The sequence below is a fragment of the Pleurodeles waltl genome, chromosome 6 (assembly GCF_031143425.1).
Source record: "Pleurodeles waltl isolate 20211129_DDA chromosome 6, aPleWal1.hap1.20221129, whole genome shotgun sequence".
Taxonomy (NCBI): Eukaryota; Metazoa; Chordata; class Amphibia; order Caudata; family Salamandridae; genus Pleurodeles; species Pleurodeles waltl.
In genome coordinates, this window is record NC_090445.1 from 1,634,933,291 (window position 1) to 1,634,956,416 (window position 23,126).

Here is a 23,126-nt window from a genome sequence, read left to right on the forward strand (position 1 = left end):
CCTGTCCGCCGAAATCCCGACGGGTAGGTTGCCGCCATTGTGGCAACCTCACTGCCGTGCCTATTACGAGTTTCCCGCTGGTCCAGAAAGAAACAGCCTACAGCATTGTCTCTGGCTCGTAATTCACCCAGCAGCAATGCTGTAGTGCGCAGGGTGCACCAACACCCTCGCAATGTTCACTGTCTGCAAACCAGACAGTGAACATTATGATGGTGCTAGCAGGGGGGCTCCTGCACTGCCCATGCCAAGTTGGTTATAAAACATTTCAGATGCCAGGTGTCCGGATTCTGGCCCTGGGTCTTATCTAATTTACCCTTCATAGTTTCCGTTCTCTTTTTTTTTATAGATTTCAGGCATTTATTTCATGAAGCAATGTCAGTACCTATCAACTTGACTTCAGTTAACATATGATAGTGTCCATTGTGGACAGAATAGGGATAATTTACTTCAGGATAGATTCAAGCATGATCTCAGACATGCTGATACTGGCAACAGTCATCAGTTTCCTACTGCCAGTTATTGCTTCAGAAAAGAGAAGTTGTTGGGCTTGTTGACATGTGTCCACTGTATTCAGAAGTAGCACTCATGGTGAAAATATGCCCAAAATTAAACAAATCAGCTAAGGAACCATATGTAAAGAGAACCAGAATTCACCGAGGTTTTAGTAGGCAGGATGTATATAGTCTGTTTTCCTGTATCTGATTTTTTTATGACAGAGTAGCTCATAGACTAATAGCCTGGGAACATATAGAATAAATCCAGGGCATGTATAATACTGGCAAAAACAAGAGTAAGGTGCACACTACCCAAGGTTCAACGATTTTTGGGGGGCTTCTTTTAGACTACTTAACTATGGACAACTTCCATAATGCCATATGTAATGTTGAGCCATGTACAGCACTTAAACCTCTATAATCATCCCATGTCCAGCAGAGAGTTTGCATCTCAAAAGAGAAACAGTGTGTGGGCAATAGATACCCTGTCTGCCAGAACGTTGTTATGTGCCTTGTTCAGTAAGGAATCACAGTTGTCTACAGTGTAAGCCAGATAGACAACCTAAACTAACCTGTGCTCACTCTCTGGTAGCTTAGCACAGAGCACTAACGCGTAACTTAAGAGGCAATGTGTAAAATATTTGTGCAACACTTAATTACAGTAACACAGTGAGAGACACCAGTAAAAAGACTCCACACCAGTTTAGTAAAATAGAGAATATTTATCTGAGTAAAACAAGACCAAAATGACAAAGATCCAATAATAGAAGTCTAAATATGACTTTTTAAAGATTATATTCAAAATAGTACTTAGAAGCCACTAGCGGTCAAAAGGTTACTCGAGGTGTGAGGGACTGGTACACATCCCAAGTTCAGGCCGACCAAGATGGACCCCACGCAATTTCCGTTGAACAAGTACCTTGTATGTAGCACACGTCGGCATCAAGGAGCAAATGCAAAGGTGATGCAGTGATATTTTCCACACAGTCGGGTCACTGTATCATCTTTGAGCCTCTCAATCGTGTCCCTAGTCAAATTCAGTAGGGATGACTACAATGCGTCATTTTCAAGCTGCACAGAGTGTCACCATCAAGCAATGCAGGCTGTGGATCAGCTGTCGTTGAATAGCCTCTGCTTCGGCATTGAAGGTTCGGTGCGTCGGTTCCGACCAGTGCAGTGGTGTCAATGCATCAGTTTTTGAAGACTTATGTGTAGTAAAATGGAATGTTTGGGCGTGGCAAGTGGGTGCATTTGCCAGGTCAAAATGGCAGTTTAAAACTGTACCTACAGTCTCTGCAGTGGCAAGCCTGATACATAGTTAAAGGGCTACTGTGGTGGGTGGCACAATCAGTGCTGCAGGGCCACTAGTAGCATTTTAATTCACAGGACCTAGGCATACATAGTGCATTTTACTAAGGATTTACAAGTAAAATAAATATGCCAATTATGAATAAGTCAACATAACTGTGTTTAAAGTAAGGAGCCCCTGTATTTAGCACTGGTTAGCTTTGGTTACGTGCATAGAATGCTAAAAGCCAAGATGACCCTGCAGAAAGGGCCAGGTCCAACACATATGCAGACTCAATTTGATAATGTTCTTTGAGCCAGACACTAACCCAATCCAGAAGGCTAGCAAAATAAGTGTGTTGGCTCAGTAAACAAAAAACGTATTGAAATGGTTAATGTGAATCTTTCTATAGACATGTGTAATTGGCGTAGATTATGCCTCCAGTGTGACATCTGCAACTTTTGAGCTCTGTTCTTATTATACCTCAAGAAGTCAGCAGAGAAGGCCCAGCTTGAGCACCCTCTTGCCTGTCACTTCAGCTTGAGCCACTCACCACTCCTCGACAGGCACACTGTGTCGTCACTCCCTGAAGGCCCCACCCAGCAGCAGCAATGAAACAGCAATTCACCTAAAGACGTTGTAGCTCTCAGCCCTCGGGGGCTTGAGGTACTTTGTTGCACCCTTCAGTCGCATTTGACTCTGTGGAATTGAGATGGGTCTGACACTACAAAAACTTCTCTACTTGGAAGAGGATAATTCTTTAAAAGGCACTGAGCAGCAGTGCAGACAAGAACAGCAGCCATTTTAGGCATGACCAGTGGTTTGTTAGTGCCATTGAGTGCCAGTGGCCCCCACCTGGTCATAATTTTGAGGACCAGCACTCTTCTAGTCCCTCCCCACGGATGACAGACCTCTATGGTAGCACGAGGTTCATTAAAATAAATCTCTTTCGGCCTGGTACCAGACATGAGAATAAAGACAAGCCCCTACGAAGAGGAAATGGGGTTTGCAACATGGTGTGAATTAACAGCATTGTCTCGGGTCCCCTGCTTCATTCTACCCTTCCGGTAAACCTTTAATACAAGTGCTCACTAGGAAGTGGGGAGTGAGAAGTGTAAAGGTCAATGAAGACCTAGGGGAAAAAGGGGGGGTTATCGCTGTTCGAACAGCCAGGTCTTTAGGAGTCTCCGGAAAGCGGAGTGGTCCTGGGTGGTCCTGAGGCTGGTGGGGAGGTAGTTCCATGTCTTGGCCGCCAGGAAGGAGAAAGATCTCCTACCCGGCGTGGAGCGGCGGATGCGAGGGACAGCAGCGAGTGCGAGGCCAGAGGAGCGGAGGAGGCGGGTGGGGATGTAGAAACTGAGGCGTCTGTTGAGGTATTCCGGTCCCTTGTCGTAGAGGGCTTTGTGTGCGTGGGTGAGAAGTCGGAAGGTGATCCTTTTGCTGACAGGGAGCCAATGCAGGTGTCTCAGGTGTGCGGAGATGTGGCTGCTGCGGGGTATGTCGAGGATGAGGCGGGCCGAGGCGTTTTGAATGCGTTGCAGGCGATTTTGGAGTTTGGCTGTGGTCCCGGCGTAGAGGGTGTTGCCGTAGTCCAGGCGGCTCGTGACGAGGGCGTTGGTCACGGTTTTTATGGTGTCGGCGGGGATCCAGCGGAAGATCTTGCGGAGCATGCGGAGGGTGAGGAAGCAGGCAGAGGACACAGCGTTGACTTGCTTGGTCATGGTGAGAAGAGGGTCCAAGATGAAGCCGAGGTTGCGGGCGTGGTCTGTGGGGGTCGGTGCGGTGCCGAGGGCCGTGGGCCACCAGGAGTCGTCCCAGGCGGACGGGGTGTTGCCGAGGATGAGGACTTCCGTTTTTTCAGAGTTCAGCTTTAGGCGGCTAAGCCTCATCCAATCTGCGAAGTCCTTCATACCCTCTTGTAGGTTGGTCTTGGCGCTGGCGGGGTCCTTGGTGAGGGAGAGTATAAGTTGGGTGTCGTCGGCGCAGGAGGTGATGATGATGTCGTGCTTGCGTACGATGTTGGCGAGGGGGCTCATGTAGACATTGAAGAGAGTCGGGCTGAGTGATGAGCCTTGGGGTACGCCGCAGATGATCTGGGTGGGTTCTGAGCGAAACGGAGGGAGGTAAACTCTTTGGGAACGGTTTGAGAGGAAGGAGGCGATCCAGTCCAGAGCCTGGCCTTGGATCCCGGTGGAGCGGAGGCGGGTGATTAGAGTGCGGTGACAGACGGTGTCAAAGGCAGCCGAGAGGTCGAGCAGAATGAGGGCGACTGTTTCACCGTTGTCCTTCAGGGTTCTGATGTCGTCAGTGACTGAGATGAGGGCGGTTTCAGTGCTGTGGTTGGTTCGGAATCCGGTTTGTGAGTGGTCGAGCAGGTTGTTGTCTTCCAGGAAGGTGGTCAGCTGTTTGTTGACGGTCTTCTCTATTACTTTGGCTGGGAAAGGCAGAAGAGAGATGGGGCGGAAGTTTTTTAGGTCGCTCGGGTCAGCCGTAGGTTTCTTTAGTAGGGCGTTGACTTCGGCGTGTTTCCAGCATTCGGGGAAGGTAGCAGAAGAAAAAGAAGAGTTGATGACGGTCTGGAGGTACGGGGAGATGATGTTGTCGGCTTTGTTAAAGATGAAGTGCGGGCAGGGGTCCGAAGGGGCGCCGGAGTGGATAGAGTTCATGATGGATTTGGTTTCTTCCGTGTTGATGTGGGACCAGTTGTTGAGGGTGATGGCCGTGGATGGCGGTTCGGTGGTGTATGGTTGGGTCTGGTGTCCGAAGCTGTCGTGGAGGTCGCTAATCTTGCGATGGAAGAAAGTGGCGAGGAATTCGCACAAACCCTGTGAGGGCGTGACGGCGTTGGCGCTGGGGTTGGAGAAATCCTTGACGATGCTGAAGAGTTCTCTGCTGTTGTGTCTGTTTTTGTCCAGTCTGTCGGTGAAAAAGTTCCTTTTGGCAGCGCGGATCAGGTGGTGGTGTTCGCGGGTAGCGTTCTTGAGGGCGGTCATGTTGTCAGCGGTGCGGTCCTTGCGCCAGGCTTTCTCAAGGGTGCGACAAGTTTTCTTTGATTCTTTGAGGGTGTCAGAGAACCAGAGAGGTTTTTTGGTGTTGGTCTGCCGATGCGTGCGTTTGAGTGGAGCAAGGATGTCTGCGCAGTTGGAGATCCAGTTTGTGAGGTTGAGGGCGGCGTCGTTGGGGTCGGTGGTGAGGGTGGGTTGGTTGGCGGCGAGTGCGGAGAAGAGTTGCTCTTCGGGGATCTTGTTCCACTGTCGACGAGGGATGGGTTGGGTGCGGAGGTGGCGGGTCTCGCGTCGGAATGTGAAGTGGACGCAGCTGTGGTCGGTCCAGTGTAGGGCGGAGGCGTGGCTGAAGAAGACGTGTTTGCTGGCGGAGAAGATGGGGTCAAGCGTGTGTCCGGCGATGTGGGTGGCGGTGTTCACCAGTTGTTTGAGGCCGAGGTTGGCGAGCAGGGTGGTGGTGTTGGGGTCGTTGTTTTGTTCCAGATGGAAGTTGAGGTCACCTAGGAGGATGTAGTCCGGCGAGGCGAGGGCGTGCGGGGAGATGAAGTCGGCGATGGCGTCGCTGAAAGGGGCGCGTGGCCCGGGAGGACGGTAGACGAGGGATCCTCTGAGGGTGGTCCTCGGATCGGTGCGAATCTGAAAATGCAGGTGTTCAGCGGCGAGAGGGGTGTCTTCGGTGGAGGTGGTGACGCTGATGGAGTCTTTGAAGACGATGGCGATACCTCCTCCTGCCTGGTTGGTGCGGTCTTTTCTGGAGATCTTGTAGCCTTCGGGGATGGCAGTGGTGATGTCAGGGGCCGAGGAGGCGTTCATCCAGGTCTCCGTGATGAAGGCGACGTCCGGTGCTATGGAGTCCAGGAGGTCCCAGAGTTCAATGGCGTGTTTGTGGACGGAGCGAGCGTTGACTAGGATGCACTTGAGGTGGTTGATGGCGCGTGGGCTTGTGGTCGTGGTTGTTGCGTGGTGGAAGGTGCGTTTGCAGGAGTTGCAGGCGAAGGGTCCATGGGTGCGTTTGGGGTGAGCTTGGAAGCAGGTGTTGGAGCGTCCTGGGTTGAGGGCGTGGAGGGTGGTGGGGTCGTAGTGGGTCAGCGGGGCTTGGGAGAGCTGGGGACCAGGGGTCGTGGCGCTGGGCGCGGGCCAGGCGCAGACGGGCGCAGATGGGCTTGCCTCTGGCGCGCCGTGGCGCGCCCGCTGCACAGTCGTGCAGTCGCGCAGTCGCGCAGCGGCCGCCATATGAGGTAGGAGGGGGGGAAGGGTCAGGTGGGGGCGAATGGGAGCTGGGGGGCGGGGGCGTGCAGGAGGTCGCGGCTGGAAAGCGCGAGGGAGGGGGGGGACAGGTAGAGTGGGAAGAGCTGGGGGAGGGGGGTTTAAGGGTGGAGGGGGGTGAGTGTTAGGAGGTTTAGGAGATAAGGGAGAAAGATAGGAGTAGGGTTGAGAAGATAGGGGAGGGGGGTTGTTAGACTTTTCATCCTTGGCGTGGTCTCCCTTAACTTTTTGCCTCTGTTCCCCAGGTTGTTGATGTGTGCTGGACTCTGATTTTACTGTTTTTGTTACTCTGGGCACTTTACCACTGCTAACCAGTGCTAAAGTGCAAGTGCTCCTGTTTAAATTGTATGTAAGTGGTTTATCCATGATTGGCATATTTGAATTACTAGTAAGTCCCTAGTAAGGTGCACTAGAGGTGCCAGGGCCTGTAAATCAAATGCTACTAGTGGGCCTGCAGCACTGGTTGTGCCACCCACATAAGTAGCTCTGTAATCATGTCTCAGACCTGCCACTGCAGTGTCTGTATGTGTAATTTTACCCTGTAAATTCGACTTGGCAAGTGTACCCACTTGCCAGGCCTAAACCTTCCCTTTCCTTACATGTAAGGCACCCCTAAGGTAGGCCCTAGGTAGCCCCAAGGGCAGGGTGCAGTGTATGGATAAGGTAGGACATATAGTAATGTGGTTTATATGTCCTGACAGTGAAATACTGCCAATTTCGTTTTCACTGTTGCAAGGTCTGTCTCTCTCTCATAGGATAATATGGGGGCTACCTTTAAATATGATTAAAGTGTAGATTCCCCTAGAGAGTAGATGGACATGTGGAGTTTGGGATCCCTGAACTCACAATTTAAAAATACATCTGTTAGTAAAGTTGATTTTAAGATTGTGCGTTTGGAAATGCCACTTTTAGAAAGTGAGCATTTTCTTGCTTAAACCATTCTGTGACTCTGCCTTGTTTGTGGATTCCCTGTCTGGGTCAGTTTGACAGTTGGGTTGTTTTTCACCTCACACCAGACAGTGACACAAAGGGAGCTGGGGTGTGATCTGCATTTCCTGATTAGCCATCTCTGCTAGGAGGGAGGGGTGGAGTGGTCACTCTCATCTGAAAGGACTGTGCCTGCCTCTGACAATGCTGTCTCCAGCCCCCTGGTGTGTGTCTGGGGCCTTGCCTGGGCAAGGCAGGATTTCACAAGAAGGTGTGAGTCCCCTTTGAAGAAAGGTGACTTCAAAGACTAAAATGGGTATAAGAAGGGCACCCAAACTTACAAACTTTAGAAACACTTCTGGAATCAAGAGGAACCTCTGCCTGGAGAAGAGCTGATCGCTGAGGAACAAGTGCTGCCCTGCCTGTGACTGTGCTTTGTGGAGCTTTCCTGCAGTGCTGCTTCTGCCAGAGTAAGAGGGCAAAGACTGGACTTTGTGTGCCTTCCATCTTGAAGAAGAAATCTCCAAGGGCTTGATGTAGAGCTTGCCTCCTGTTGTTGAAGTCTCAGGGATAACAAAGACTTCTTCCTGCCAGCACCTGGAGTCTCTGGAGAGACCCCTACTCTGCTCTGTGGTGCCCTTCCAGTTCCTGGGACCCTGAAAGGAGAGGCTGGCAGCCTAAGGACAAAAATACACGCACCGAGCGCCGTGCGGAGAAAAGATCGACGCGAATCCGATCGCGGCTGAGAAAACGACGCGACGCCGGCTCCGCAGCTGAGAAACGACGCCGCAGGAAACGCGACCGGAGAATCGACGCCCGGAGCAGGAGAAACGACGCGCAGCATCGCTGACGAAGGCTGAGAGATCGCAACCTGCGCCGCGGGACTTTCGGACCGTCGCGTGGCTGGCTTTTTCGACGCGCATCGCCGTGCCGAGTTGTTTTCGACGCATATAACCGTGCAGGGTTATTTTCGACGCACACCGCCCGTGCGGGGTTATTTTTGACGCAAACCAGGTACATTTACACGCTAGCAGCGCTAGTGTGTTGTTACAACTACCTAAAGACTCTTTTTATTTTAAACCTTTAAAAAAATCATAACTTGACTTGTGTATGTTGGATTTTTGTCGTTTTGGTCTTGTTTTGTCTAGATAAATATTTCCTATTTTTCTAAACTGGTGTTGTGTCATTTTGTAGTGTTTTCATTAAGTTACTGTGTGTGTTGGTACAAATACTTTACGCCCAGCACTCTGAGGTTAAGCCTACTGCTCTGCCAAGCTACCAAGGGGGTAAGCAGGGGTTAGCTGAGGGTGATTTTCTTTTATCCTAACTAGAGTGAGGGTCCTTGCTTGAACAGGGGGTAACCTGACTGTCAACCAAAGACCCCATTTCTAACATTGGTGACCAGCGGTCGGGATTGGACTTGTATTTGTACTTGACATACAGTAATTAAGTGTACACTACTGTTTTGATCTCAGACCACTACGTGACCACATACTACTAGTCTTGTGATTTTTGTTTTTTACTTGGACTGTTTTTCTCTGCATTCAGTTTCTTTTTTTTCGCTGATCCCGTGATTGACTTTTCTGAAACTTCATTTGAGAACTTGCTTTTCTGTTTTTGGAACTGTGCATATTTTTTTAACCTCTCATCATGTCTCAGTCTGGAGATGCCCTAGCTGAAGCTGCTTTTGACTTGGAGAAATTGGAGAGCTACAAAGTGGCTCAGTTGAAGCAGTTTTGTAGTAATGTTGGCTGTCCCATTAAGAGCTCATCCAAGAAGGATGAGCTGCAAAAGGCGCTGAGGGCCTGGGTGACAGCCAAAGCAGCTGAGGGGCACACAGATGAGGAGCCAGAGGGGGAAGAGGAGTTGCAAGTCACTCACACTGATGTAGTGGGTGGGCCTGCTATGTCTCAGGGGAGAATCTCCAGGGCAGGTAGCAGTGTGTCCTCCAAGAGTCTGACACCTGGAGAGTTACAGGACAGACAGGCAGAGAGGGAGTACCAGTTGGAGCTGAAAAAGCTCAGTCTAGAGATGGAACAGAGGAAGCTGGCCCTTGAGGAAAGGAAGATAAACATGGCTCATGAGCTCAGTTTAAAAGAGATTGATCAGAGGAGTCAGTCCAGTAGGGATGGTGGCAGCAATTCTACAGTGCAGCCTGAGAGAAGGGTACACATCCCAAAAGACCTTGTGAGGGATTATAAGAGGGAGGATGATATCTACTTGTGGTTCAAGGGTTATGAGTCAGCTCTCCACATGAACCTGGTCCCTGAAGCTCATTGGGGGGCAGCCCTGTGGAAGCATTTTGAGGCAGAGGGGAGGGACACACTGACGGCCTTAGGGGATGCTCAGAGTCTCACCTACCCTGCCATGAAGGAGGCCTTACTTACCAGGTATGGTCTCACCCCTGAGCAGTACAAGGAGAAGTTTAGATCCTACAAGAGAAAGGAATCCCAAACATGGTTGGAATGTGTTGATTCTTGTTGCAGGTCACTGGATGGTTGGGTGAAGGGCAGTAAGGTAAACACGTATGAGGGGCTTTACAATTTAATTGCTTGGGAGCACTTGTACAGTTTATGTTTTCCAGAGCTGCGCCAGCACCTCATTGACAGCAAGCTGACTGACCCCAGGAAGCTTGCACAGGAAGCGGACCGCTGGGAGAGCACCAGGGTCCAAAAGAGGTATGGGGGAGACCACGCCAAGGGTGGGCAGGGTCCCTCTCAGAAGAAAGGGGGGGGTAAGGGCAAACAGGATGAGTTCTCTAAAGGGCCCCAAACTGATTCCCAGGGTAAGGATTCCCAACCCCCCAGTGAAAAGAAGCCATGGTTCTCCAAAGGGAAGCCAATGGCAGGTGGTCCCCTACGTAAGTGCTATTCATGTGACCAGGTGGGTCATGTGAGGGGGGACCCCAAATGCCCCAAAAGTACACCGGCACCCACTGGTGCACCGTCCCAGGGTTTGGCCAGTGTAGCGCTTGGGGAGGAGTTGGTTTCAGGTGGGTGGGAACCAGCAGAAATGACCCTTGTCTCACTAGGGGACAGTGAGATGGTCCAGAGAAACCTAGTGCCTGATAACACTAAGAAGTACAGGCAATGGGTGACCATCAATGGACAGAGGGTGGAGGCTCTGAGAGACACAGGAGCCAGTGTGACTACAGTGAGGAGTCACCTGGTGTCTGAAGAGCAGATTGATCCCCGGGTACTTCACCAAGTAGTTGCAGTAGACAACTCTGAGCGCCTCTGCAGAGTGGCGCAGGTTCCCTTTGAATGGGGGGGGGGTCTCAGGTTCCTGGAAAGTAGCTGTGAGTCCAACCATGCCTGTTGATTGTTTGCTAGGCAACGACCTGGAAGATTCCCCTTGGAAGGAGGTGGAACACAGGTCTCACTTGGAGATGTTGGGTCTGCCTGGGTGGGTATGCGTATCCACCCGGTCTATGGCAGCCAATCAGGGTAGTCAAGAGCCCCTGGAGCCTGAAACAGTGGCCCAGGGGACCGCCAAGAAGAGGAAAGGCAGGAGGCGCGGGAAACCCGCCCCAGAAGTTCCCACGGTCCGGGAGGAGGCAGAGCCTGAGGGTGATGCCCCAGAACCTACAGGGGAACAGGTGGCTGAACTGGGGGAGGTCCCTGAGCTGTCGCAGTGGCAGCAGGAAGGGGGACCCACCAGGGAAGTATTCTGCACAGCGCAGAAGGAGTGCCCTACTCTTGAGGGACTGCGGCAGCAGGCTGCAGCCCAGGCGGCTGGCGGGGCGCCAGGTACTCACCTGATTTATTGGGAGGATGGCCTCCTGTATAGTGAGCCTAAGGTTCCTGAGCCGGGGTCAGCTCGTATGCTGGTGGTACCCCAGGGCTTCAGGACCTTCCTACTGGGTTTGGCTCATGATGTGCCTTTGGCAGGACATCTAGGGCAGGACAAGACCTATAAGAGGCTTGTCTCCCACTTTTACTGGCCCTTGATGAACAAGCAGTCAGCTGCTTATTGTAGATCTTGTCAGACTTGTCAGGCAAGTGGCAAGGGTGGGGGGAAATGCAAAGCTCCCCTCCAACCTTTACCGGTAGTCAGTACTCCCTTTGAAAGGGTAGGAATTGACATTGTGGGGCCTCTGGATCCCAAGACAGCCATGGGCAACAGGTTCATCCTGGTCTTGGTGGACCATGCCACACGGTACCCAGAAGCTATTCCTCTAAGGACGGTCACCGCCCCCGTGGTGGGACGTGCCTTGATGGGGGTTTTTACCCGCATGGGGTTCCCCAAGGAGGTAGTATCTGATAGGGGTACAAACTTCATATCCACTTATATGAAGTCTCTGTGGAAGGTGTGTGGGGTAACCTACAAGTTCACCACCCCTTACCACCCCCAAAGTAATGGTCTGGTTGAGAGATTCAACCGCACCTTGAAAGGCATTATTCAGGGCCTGTCAGAGCCCTTGAGGCGTAAGTGGGACGTCCTCTTGCCATGCCTTCTGTTCGCTTACAGGGAGGTGCCTCAAAAGGGACTTGGCTTTAGCCCCTTTGAGCTCATCTATGGCCACCCTGTGAGGGGACCGCTCAGTCTGGTGAAGGAGGCTTTGGAGAAAGCTCCTAGTAAACCACCCCAGGATGTATTTAGCTACATGCTGACACTAAGAAACCAGACTGCCCGCTTCAGGAGTCTCGCTCAGGAGAACCTGGAAGCAAGCCAGGAGGATATGAAACGGTGGTACGACCAGAATGCCACTCTGGTTGAGTTTCAGCCTGGACAAAAAGTGTGGGTCATGGCACCAGTGGAGCCTAGGGCTCTCCAAGATAAGTGGACTGGGCCTTTTGAGGTGGTGGAAAGAAAGAGCGAGGTCACCTATCTGGTAGACTTGCAATCCCCCAGGAACCCCTTGAGGGTCCTGCATATCAACCGCCTCAAACCACACTTTGAGCGAACTGAGCTATCCATGCTCCTAGCGACAGATGACGGGGTGGAAGAAGAGAGTGAGCCTCTTCCTGACCTCCTGTCTGCAGGAGAGAAAGATGGGTCTGTGGAGGGAGTGATCCTCTCCCCCTCCCTGACTGAGGAACAGCAGAGGGACTGTCGCCACGTGCTGGGACAGTTCGCCTCACTGTTTTCCCTGATCCCAGGAGTCACACACCTGTGCACACATGATGTGGACACTGGGGACAGTACACCTGTTAAACATAAGGTTTACAGGGTGACTGACAGGGTGAGGGCTTGCATTAAGGAGGAAGTCTCCAAAATGTTAGCCCTAAGGGTTATTGAGCACTCCAGCAGTCCTTGGGCCAGCCCAGTGGTCTTGGTCCCAAAGGCTACTGCTCCTGGTGCCACTCCAGAACTTAGGTTCTGTGTGGACTACCGGGGTCTCAATGCGGTCAGCAAGACTGACGCACACCCCATCCCCCGAGCTGATGAGCTCATTGATCGGTTAGGAGCTGCCAAGTACCTCAGTACGTTTGATTTAACATCTGGGTACTGGCAGATTGCCTTAACTGAAGGGGCAAAGGAGAGGTCAGCATTCTCTACCCCCGATGGGCACTTCCACTTCAATGTGATGCCCTTTGGGATGAAGAATGCCCCTGCCACCTTTCAGAGGTTGGTCAACCAGGTGTTGGCAGGACTGGATGAGTTCAGTGCCGCCTACCTGGATGACATTGCTGTGTTTAGTTCCACATGGGAGGAACACCTGCAACACCTCTGGAGAGTGTTAGAGGCCCTGCAGAAGGCAGGCCTCACTATTAAGGCGAGCAAGTGCCAAATAGGGCAGGGTTCTGTTGTGTACTTAGGACACCAGGTGGGGAGTGGCCAGGTGGCACCCCTACAGCCTAAGATTGACACGATTCTGGCTTGGGAGCCTCCCAAGACCCAGACTGAAGTGAGAGCCTTTTTAGGTCTCACAGGATACTATCGGAGGTTCGTTAAGGGATATGGTACCATTGTTACCCCCTTAACTGAGTTGACTTCTAAGAAGCAACCCAAGAAAGTGATCTGGACAGAGGCTTGCCAGAACGCTTTTGATGCCCTGAAGGCTGCCATGTGCACAGCACCTGTGCTGAAGGCACCTGACTACTCCACGGAGTTTGTTGTACAGACAGACGCCTCAGAGCATGGTATTGGAGCAGTACTCTCACAGCTGAATGAAGAGGGCCTAGATCAACCCGTAGCCTTCATTAGCAGGAGGTTACTACCCAGGGAACGTAGGTGGAGTGCCATAGAACGTGAAGCGTTTGCTGTGGTCTGGGCACTGAAGAAGCTAAGACCCTACTTGTTTGGGACTCACTTCCGAGTTCAGACCGACCACAGACCCCTCAGATGGTTAATGCAGATGAGGGGTGAGAACCCAAAACTGTTGAGGTGGTCCATTTCCCTACAGGGGATGGACTTTACGGTGGAACATCGACCCGGTACAGAGCACGCCAATGCTGATGGTCTGTCCAGGTTCTTCCGCCTTAGTGATGAGAACTCCCATGAGGTTGGGTAGTTGCTCCCCACTTTTAGCTGGGGGGGACACGTGTTAGACTTTTCATCCTTGGCGTGGTCTCCCTTAACTTTTTGCCTCTGTTCCCCAGGTTGTTGATGTGTGCTGGACTCTGATTTTACTGTTTTTGTTACTCTGGGCACTTTACCACTGCTAACCAGTGCTAAAGTGCAAGTGCTCCTGTTTAAATTGTATGTAAGTGGTTTATCCATGATTGGCATATTTGAATTACTAGTAAGTCCCTAGTAAGGTGCACTAGAGGTGCCAGGGCCTGTAAATCAAATGCTACTAGTGGGCCTGCAGCACTGGTTGTGCCACCCACATAAGTAGCTCTGTAATCATGTCTCAGACCTGCCACTGCAGTGTCTGTATGTGTAATTTTACCCTGTAAATTCGACTTGGCAAGTGTACCCACTTGCCAGGCCTAAACCTTCCCTTTCCTTACATGTAAGGCACCCCTAAGGTAGGCCCTAGGTAGCCCCAAGGGCAGGGTGCAGTGTATGGATAAGGTAGGACATATAGTAATGTGGTTTATATGTCCTGACAGTGAAATACTGCCAATTTTGTTTTCACTGTTGCAAGGTCTGTCTCTCTCTCATAGGATAATATGGGGGCTACCTTTAAATATGATTAAAGTGTAGATTCCCCTAGAGAGTAGATGGACATGTGGAGTTTGGGATCCCTGAACTCACAATTTAAAAATACATCTGTTAGTAAAGTTGATTTTAAGATTGTGCGTTTGGAAATGCCACTTTTAGAAAGTGAGCATTTTCTTGCTTAAACCATTCTGTGACTCTGCCTTGTTTGTGGATTCCCTGTCTGGGTCAGTTTGACAGTTGGGTTGTTTTTCACCTCACACCAGACAGTGACACAAAGGGAGCTGGGGTGTGATCTGCATTTCCTGATTAGCCATCTCTGCTAGGAGGGAGGGGTGGAGTGGTCACTCTCATCTGAAAGGACTGTGCCTGCCTCTGACAATGCTGTCTCCAGCCCCCTGGTGTGTGTCTGGGGCCTTGCCTGGGCAAGGCAGGATTTCACAAGAAGGTGTGAGTCCCCTTTGAAGAAAGGTGACTTCAAAGACTAAAATGGGTATAAGAAGGGCACCCAAACTTACAAACTTTAGAAACACTTCTGGAATCAAGAGGAACCTCTGCCTGGAGAAGAGCTGATCGCTGAGGAACAAGTGCTGCCCTGCCTGTGACTGTGCTTTGTGGAGCTTTCCTGCAGTGCTGCTTCTGCCAGAGTAAGAGGGCAAAGACTGGACTTTGTGTGCCTTCCATCTTGAAGAAGAAATCTCCAAGGGCTTGATGTAGAGCTTGCCTCCTGTTGTTGAAGTCTCAGGGATAACAAAGACTTCTTCCTGCCAGCACCTGGAGTCTCTGGAGAGACCCCTACTCTGCTCTGTGGTGCCCTTCCAGTTCCTGGGACCCTGAAAGGAGAGGCTGGCAGCCTAAGGACAAAAATACACGCACCGAGCGCCGTGCGGAGAAAAGCTCGACGCGAATCCGATCGCGGCTGAGAAAACGACGCGACGCCGGCTCCGCAGCTGAGAAACGACGACGCAGGAAACGCGACCGGAGAATCGACGCCCGGAGCAGGAGAAACGACGCGCAGCATCGCTGACGAAGGCTGAGAGATCGCAACCTGCGCCGCGGGACTTTCGGACCGTCGCGTGGCTGGCTTTTTCGACGCGCATCGCCGTGCCGAGTTGTTTTCGACGCATATAACCGTGCAGGGTTATTTTCGACGCACACCGCCCGTGCGGGGTTATTTTTGACGCAAACCAGGTACATTTACACGCTAGCAGCGCTAGTGTGTTGTTACAACTACCTAAAGACTCTTTTTATTTTAAACCTTTAAAAAAATCATAACTTGACTTGTGTATGTTGGATTTTTGTCGTTTTGGTCTTGTTTTGTCTAGATAAATATTTCCTATTTTTCTAAACTGGTGTTGTGTCATTTTGTAGTGTTTTCATTAAGTTACTGTGTGTGTTGGTACAAATACTTTACGCCCAGCACTCTGAGGTTAAGCCTACTGCTCTGCCAAGCTACCAAGGGGGTAAGCAGGGGTTAGCTGAGGGTGATTTTCTTTTATCCTAACTAGAGTGAGGGTCCTTGCTTGAACAGGGGGTAACCTGACTGTCAACCAAAGACCCCATTTCTAACAGGGGTTGTAGAGGTGGGTGAGGGTGAGAGGTAGAGTGAGAGGATAGGAAGATAGGTAATAGAGGGGGTGAGGGAGGGGGGAGAGATAGAGAAATAGATAGAGAAAATAGATAGGGAAATCGATAGATAGGGAAATAGATAGAGAGATAGGAAGATAGGAGGAGGTGGAGAGTGAGGGAGTTAGATAGTGGGATAGAGAGATAGAGAGATAGGTAGATAGGAGGAGTGAGGGAGGTAGATAGTGAACGGGTTAGATAGGAGAGATAGAGAGGGGGATGCGAGTGGGGGAGGGGGATGAGGCAGGAGCAGGAGGGCAGGCGCGGGGAGAAGAGGACGGAGGAGGCAGAAGACCCGAAGACACGAAGAACAGAAGACAAGAAGAACAGAAGAACAGAAGACAAGAAGAACAGAAGAACAGAAGAACAGAAGAACAGAAGACCGGAAGGAGAGAAGAAAGGAAGATCAGAAGACCGGAAGGAGAGAAGAAAGGAAGACCGGAAGAACACAGAAGAACATAGAAGAAGACAGAAGAACACAGAAGAACACAGAAGAAGATACAGAAAAACGAAGAACAGAGGGCAGAAGACCACAGAAGAAGATGAGGAAGAAGAGAAGAAGAGTGAAGACGGGGGAAAGAAGAGTACAGAAGAAGATTACAGACGAGGAGCGAGGAGGAAGAACAGAAGAACAGAGAAGAAGAAAAGAAGAAAAGAAGCAGGAGCAGGAGAGAGGGTGAGTAGCGTGGGGCAGAGCGAGGGGCTGGGAGGGGGGGGGTACTTACTGTGAGGTGGGTCTCAGGAACTCAGGAACCTGGAGGAGCTGCAGCGGCAGGGGGAGCGACCTACCCTTGGGTCTGGGTGGAGGAAGTTGGAAGGGGGAGGCTAGACACAGGGACAATGGCTGCCATCAGTGCTGAGGCCAGAGTTTGCAGGGTTCGATGAAGGGCAGCCTGACCAGAATGAATAACCTACAGGAATGAATTAGTGTGTTGCAATTCCCTTTCTACACCCTGGATGGCATTCAAAATGGTAGACTGCCCAACAGTGAGTGACTTGAGGAGGTCAATGGCTTCCTCACTGAGGGCAGCAGAGGTGACAGGGACAGGGGCTGAGGTGCCTGGGGCGAAGGTGATGCCCACCCTCCTGGGTGAGCGGGCACAGGGCGAAGGCTGAGGGGCTGCTGGGAGGGCAGTGCTGGTAGGGGGGGTGGCGGCTGTACCTGTAGAAGTGGGGGGCACAGATTTTGCCGTCACCACAAGGGAGCTCCCATCGGAGGATGAGTCTGTGTCGCTGGTTGCTGATCCTGTCCCCGCCATGAAGCTCCCCTTGCCCTCCGTCCCACTGGTGTATTCTGAGTCCGTGGTGTGGCCCTCCATGGCCATGTGGGATGCAGCTCCCTCGTGCTCCGGTGCCACTGTACCTCCGCCTGATGATGCTGATGCACACAAGAACAGGGAGACCACAAAAAGGGGGCGGGACAGAAGAAAGACAGGTTGAGTGCATGGCTTACCGCTACCATTGGCGGACAATACAGACACAGCAGCCCCCTGCACTACGCCGCGCTGTTGGGCTCTACAGATGCAGTTCCTGGGATATGGCCTACATGGCTATGGTCGACATCTGCACACATAGATGACACAGGGGCATGTATACCTGTACTTGGCACTCTACAGAGGTGGGGTGGAGTGCCACATGGCCTGCATTACGGGGGGCCTAGCCTACGGAACTCGCTCTGGCCTAGTGGAACCCACAGCCCTCCTCCCCCACCCAGACACCTTCACTGCGCGCAAAGTCCGCAGAATGATGTTGTTCTCACACCCTTGTGCCTGCTGTGATGCCCTCAAATGCCTATCCAACTCCGGGTAGGCCACCGCCAGGATCCGGAGCATCAGGGGGGTCATGGTGCGACGGGCACCCCTCCACCGTTGGGAGGCCATCCCCAGCTGAGCCTCCGCCGTCTTCTTGCTCCAGCGGCGAATGTCCTCCCATCTTTTCCGGCAGTGGGTGCTCCGTCTGTGGTGGACCCCCAGGATCCGGACCTCCTTGGCGATGGCACGCCAAATATCCTTCTTCTGGTGGGTGCTGATCTAAATGAAATGTACAGGGGAAGAAGAGAAGTCATTAGCAACTGCCCCGTCGAAGTGAGTGGCCCCCATCCCTACCCTTGCCATGTGGCACATGCATTCACAGTCCATCATGCACGCAGAACCGTGGCCCCTTCCTTCTTACAACCCGCCCTCTCCACTCAGGCATAGCCCATACAACGTGCTCCCTGTGTACTTACCTGTTGGTCTGGAAGACCGTAGAGTAGCGTGTACTGGGGGACGACCCCGTCCACGAGCTTCTCCAACTCCTGTGCAGTGAAGGCAGGGGCCCTTTCCCCAGACGCACAAGCCATTGTCTCTTCCAGACCGAGGTCACAGCAGCACTTGCAGTGTAGGTCCTCTCCTGTCGAAGATCAGGTATCGAGTGATTGAATAGATAGAAAATGGCGGTCCCTTCCGCGGCGGTGACGTCCTCGGTGGTGCGTACCATCACCGCCGGCACACTTCGTCATTGGCTCCTGGGACCCATAGGGTCTAATGTTAACCAATTCAGCATTGCGCCGTGCTCTTCGACCGCCTACCGCGAGGGTGTACAACGCCAGCGCAGTTACCTCACATCCCATTGTCCCACTTTAGAGGTCAGGCAGCCGCCATTTCAGGGGCCCAGATGGCTTCATTTTCAACTGCGTCACACATACCTAGGCCTAGACTCAACACACATTCAAGCAACTTTTTGGATTATGTTTCGTGTTCTGTGTAGACTGTGGGTACATACCTCTGAGTTGTTTGACTCTGTGGTCGCCGTTGTCCTTCCTAGGCACCGTCCGCTGGGACATGTGAGGAGATGGCGGAATCCTCCAGTGTACCGACCGCTGGTGGACCTGTTGACAATGGAGGAGCGACATTTAATCATCACCTACAGGTTTGACTGTGCCACAATCCAGGAACTGTGTACCTAGTTGGAGCCAGACCTGATGTCAGCAATCCACCATCCCACAGGAATCCCCCCTCAAGTGCAGGTGCTATCAGTGCTCCATTTGCTTGCAAGTGGGTCATTTCAAACAACAGTGGCCATAGCATCAGGGATGTCCCAGCCTATGTTTTCCAATGTGTTGTCCAGAGTGTTGTCTGCCCTTCTGAAACACATGCGAAGCTACATCGTTTTCCCTCAGGTGGAGGATTTGCCTACAGTGAAAGGTGACTTCTATTGCCTTGGACATATCCCTAACATCATAGGTGCCATTGATGGGACCCATGTAGCTCTGGTCCCCCCCCCACAGGAGTGAACAGGTGTACAGGAACCGGAAGAGTTATCATTCCATGAATGTACAGATGGTATGTTTGGCAGACCAGTACATCTCCGAGGTAAATGCTATGTTCCCTGGCTCAGTGCATGACGCCTACATCCTGCGGAATAGCAGCATCCCTTATGTGATGGGTCAACTCCAGAGGCACCGGGTGTGGCTATTAGGGGACTCTGGTTACCCCAACCTGTCATGGCTACTGACCCCAGTGAGGAATCCCAGGACCAGGGCAGAGGAACGCTACAATGAGGCCCATGGGCGGACTAGGAGGGTGATAGAACGCACCTTCGGCCTCCTGAAGGCCAGGTTCAGGTGCCTCCATATGACAGGGGGTTCCCTATTCTACTCACCAAGGAAGGTGTGCCAGATCATCGTGGCCTGCTGTATGCTTCACAATTTGGCTTTGCGACGCCAGGTGCCTTTTCTGCAGGAGGATGGTCCAGATGACGGTGTTGTGGCAGCTGTGGAGCCTGTGGACAGTGATGAGGAGGAAGCAGAGGAAGAAGACATTGACAACAGGGACTCAGTTATCCAGCAATATTTCCAGTGACACACAGGTGAGAAAACATTCCTGCCTACTACAAGTACTTTCACACTTCTACCTCTATCCTGTCTGTCGATTTCAACCAGTATATGGTAACTGAGTTGTACATTTCCATTACGGTTTCTGTCACTGTCATTGCTAATATACATTTTCGAAATCACAGACTGACTCCAGGATGTTTTGTGCTTCAAGGGTGTTTATTGCAGTGCTAAATATTGGAGGGGGGTTGTAAAATGGTGAGGGGTGATGGTGGAGGACTGTCCATGGCAGAGTCCAGTCTATGAGTCTCACAGGTGCATTGCCCATATGGGCATAGGAAGTGGAGCTGGGGCAGTTCCAATATGGACAGGGTTACAAAGTGGGACAGTAGGATGACAATCAGGGTGGTCTTATTTCTTGGCGGGGTTTTGGCATCGTGCTCTGTCTTGTTCCTGGTTCTCAGGGACCGCTTGAGGGGTGGTTCTCCGTCTGCAGGGGGTGGGGTGCTGGTGTGGTGGTCCTGTGGCAGTGCCTCCTGTCCACTTGCACCGGTGAAGGTGGTGGGCAGTTCATCGTCCTGGCTAGTGTCAGGGGCCCCTTGGAGTGCCACTGTGTCCCTCCTGGTGTTGAGTATCTCCTTCAGCACCCCTACGATGGTGCCCAGGGCGGTGATGATGGTTCTGAGTTCCTCCCTGAAGCCCATATACTGTTCCTCCTGCAGGCGCTGGGTCTCCTGAAACTTGGCCAGGCCCGTCGCCATCGTCTCCTGGGAGTGGTGGTATGCTCCCATGATGGAGGAGAGGGCCTCGTGGAGAGTGGGTTCCCTTGGCCCCCTGTCGCACGGCAGCCCTCCCAGTTCCCCTGTGTTCCTCTGCCTCCGTCCCCTCGACCGTTTGCCCACTACCACTCCCCCCAGGTCCCTGTTGTTGTTGGGGTGGTGGGTTATCCTGGGTTCCCTGTAGTGGTGGACACACAGCTGATTGACGTGTCCTGGGGACGGAGGTATGTGCCCGCTGGGTGGGTGCTGTGCTGGTGTTACCAGAGGGTGGAAGGTCTGTGGTGGGCTGTGCCTGTGTGAGGGGTACTGACTGTCCCGAGGCCCACGATGGTCCGGGCTGGTCATCTAGGTCCAGTTGGACAGAGCTGCTGTCATCACTGTGGGCCTCTTCTGTGGGTGGGGTGGAGTTGTCTGGACCCTCCTGTCTGGTGACGTTGGGTAGTGGTCCTGCAGGGGTGGAAAGGCATGATTATTGCATCTGTGTGTTTCATGGTGTGCAATGGGTGGGTGACCGTGTACCCCAGTGCTGGCATTCCTGTGTGTGGGCTTGTGTGATGATGGTTGAGGGGGGTGTTATGGGTATGTGCAGTGGCCATGCTTTAGTGATGGGTGTCCATGCTTTGTTTTTGCATGCAGGGCTTAGTGTTGGAATGGGTGGTTTGTGATATTGGTACATTTGTGTGGAGTTGGAGTGATAGGGGTGGGGGCGAGGGTGGGGGTCTGTGATAGCATGCAGGTAGGGTGGGGGATATGATAGTTAAGATTTGACTTACCAGAGTCCATTCCTCCACCGACTCCTGCGAGGCCCTCAGGATGCATTATTGTCAAGACCTGCTCCTCCCATGTTGTTAGTTGTGGGGGAGGAGGTGGGGGTCCGCCGCCAGTCCGCTGTACTGCGATGTTGTGTCTGGAGACCACGGAACGCACCTTCCCCCGTAGGTCGTTCCACCTCTTCCTGATGTCGTCCCGATTTCTTGGGTGCTGTCCCACTGCGTTGACCCTGTCAACTATTCTTCTCCATAGCTCCATCTTCCTAGCAATGGGGGTGTGCTGCACCTGTGAGCCAAATAGCTGTAGCTCTACCCGTACGATTTCCTCCACCATGACCCTGAGCTCCTCCTCCGAGAACCTGGGGTGTCTTTGCCGTGCCATGGGGCGGTGTAGGTGATGTGTGGGGTGGTGTATGTGGTGATAAGTGTGGTGATATGTAGTGGTGTGTCGTGTTTTGTGCTTGTATGTTATGTGGGTGATGGTGTTGTGTGCCTGTGGATGCTTGGTTGTAGATTGTAGTGTCTCTCCCTGGCCTTCTTTCGGGATTTTGGTCGTAGGGGTTTGTGGGTGATGTGGGTGTGTGTTTCATATAGTATTGTGTGTGTGGGAGTGGTGTGTGTATGTGTATCAGGTGTGTGTCTTTCGAATTATCCAATGTGGTGGTGTTTTAGAGATGTGTGTGTATTTTGAGCGCGGCGGTGTGTACCGTCAATGGAATACCGCGGTTGAAAGACCGCCACGTGGATTCGTGGGTCGTGATAGCATGGGCGTATTTATGTTGGCGTGACGGTGGAGGTTTTGTTTTTGCCAGTTTATCACTGACCTTTGGTGTGGCAGACTTGTGTGGGTGTCTGAATTTTGTCGGATTTCGGGATGTGGGTCATATTAGCTGTGGCGGATTTCCACGGGCGTGGCGGTGTGTTGACGGTCTTCTGCGCGGCGGTAAGGGCCTTTTACCGCCAATGTTGTAATGACCCCCATTATTTTGTGTACCTACACTTAATATTTTTTGACCAATTAATTGCTGGACATGGCCACGGTCCGCCTCCCGAATATCACTTTCAATGTTCTTTTTAGAAAACTTCAGCGTGTGTCAGTGAACACATCAGAAGCCTACTTCCAAATCGCAGATGTAAGAGCAGACACAACCGTGTTTTTATTAGTTATTAGACATATGTCATCAGCATCTTGTGATTTACCATACCTAGAGAGACACAGAACCATTGCAGCAGTTGAGTTTGAACCCTTAACAATTAAAATATGGGCAGAGACATATACCACTAGGCTTTGAGTGGAGCCTTACCAGATTAATAACCAGTCTGCTTCAAAGAGCAATTATTAACTCAGCAAGCAACAAACCTCCAAGCCCTAACTGAAGAGACGAACCACCAGACACAGAACAGACAGGAGAGAATTCCAACTTCCAGTTGATAATCACCAAGAGGCAAACACAGCATGAAATGTTATGTCCTAAGTGAGACATCCCACAAGCAGACTAGAGGAAGAAGACACCAACCATAGGGAGCCCTGACCTGGAAGCAGATGCGCCAGTACTAAACACACCACCTACACTGAAACACAAGCAGCGAGGCAAGAGGACCTCATCCAGAAGCCCACCATGAAGGTGAGTCACAGTGAAATCTATTAACACCTGAGACAGAAACTGTTGGGCCATGGCCATTACAGAAAACCTCTCAAGGCCAGGAAGCACTAAAACTCTCTAAGGGAGCTCAGAGACAGACAGAAAATTGACAGAAAGACAAATATAGAACAATGAAATCCCATGGCTGGTCCCTTCGACAAACATGCGAGAATAAAAAAGAGGCTCTTTAGGGTACACTCAGGCAAACACATTGCAATAGGTTTTGCATTTGCTCCAGTTAGAGCTATTGGCGTCATAAATTCCTAACTGAACTTTTTATGCTACATAAATTGAAAATGAAAAGTAAAACATTAGTTGACATAAGCGAGCCTATTCAAAGCGCCTTGGCTGCCATGAGTGCGAAGGAGATACACAGAAGGAAAAAGAAGTTCGCTCGCAGTCAAATATATCGGCAATCATGGAATTATTCCCGTAACAGGGTTGGTGTCCAAGGCGATAACCAA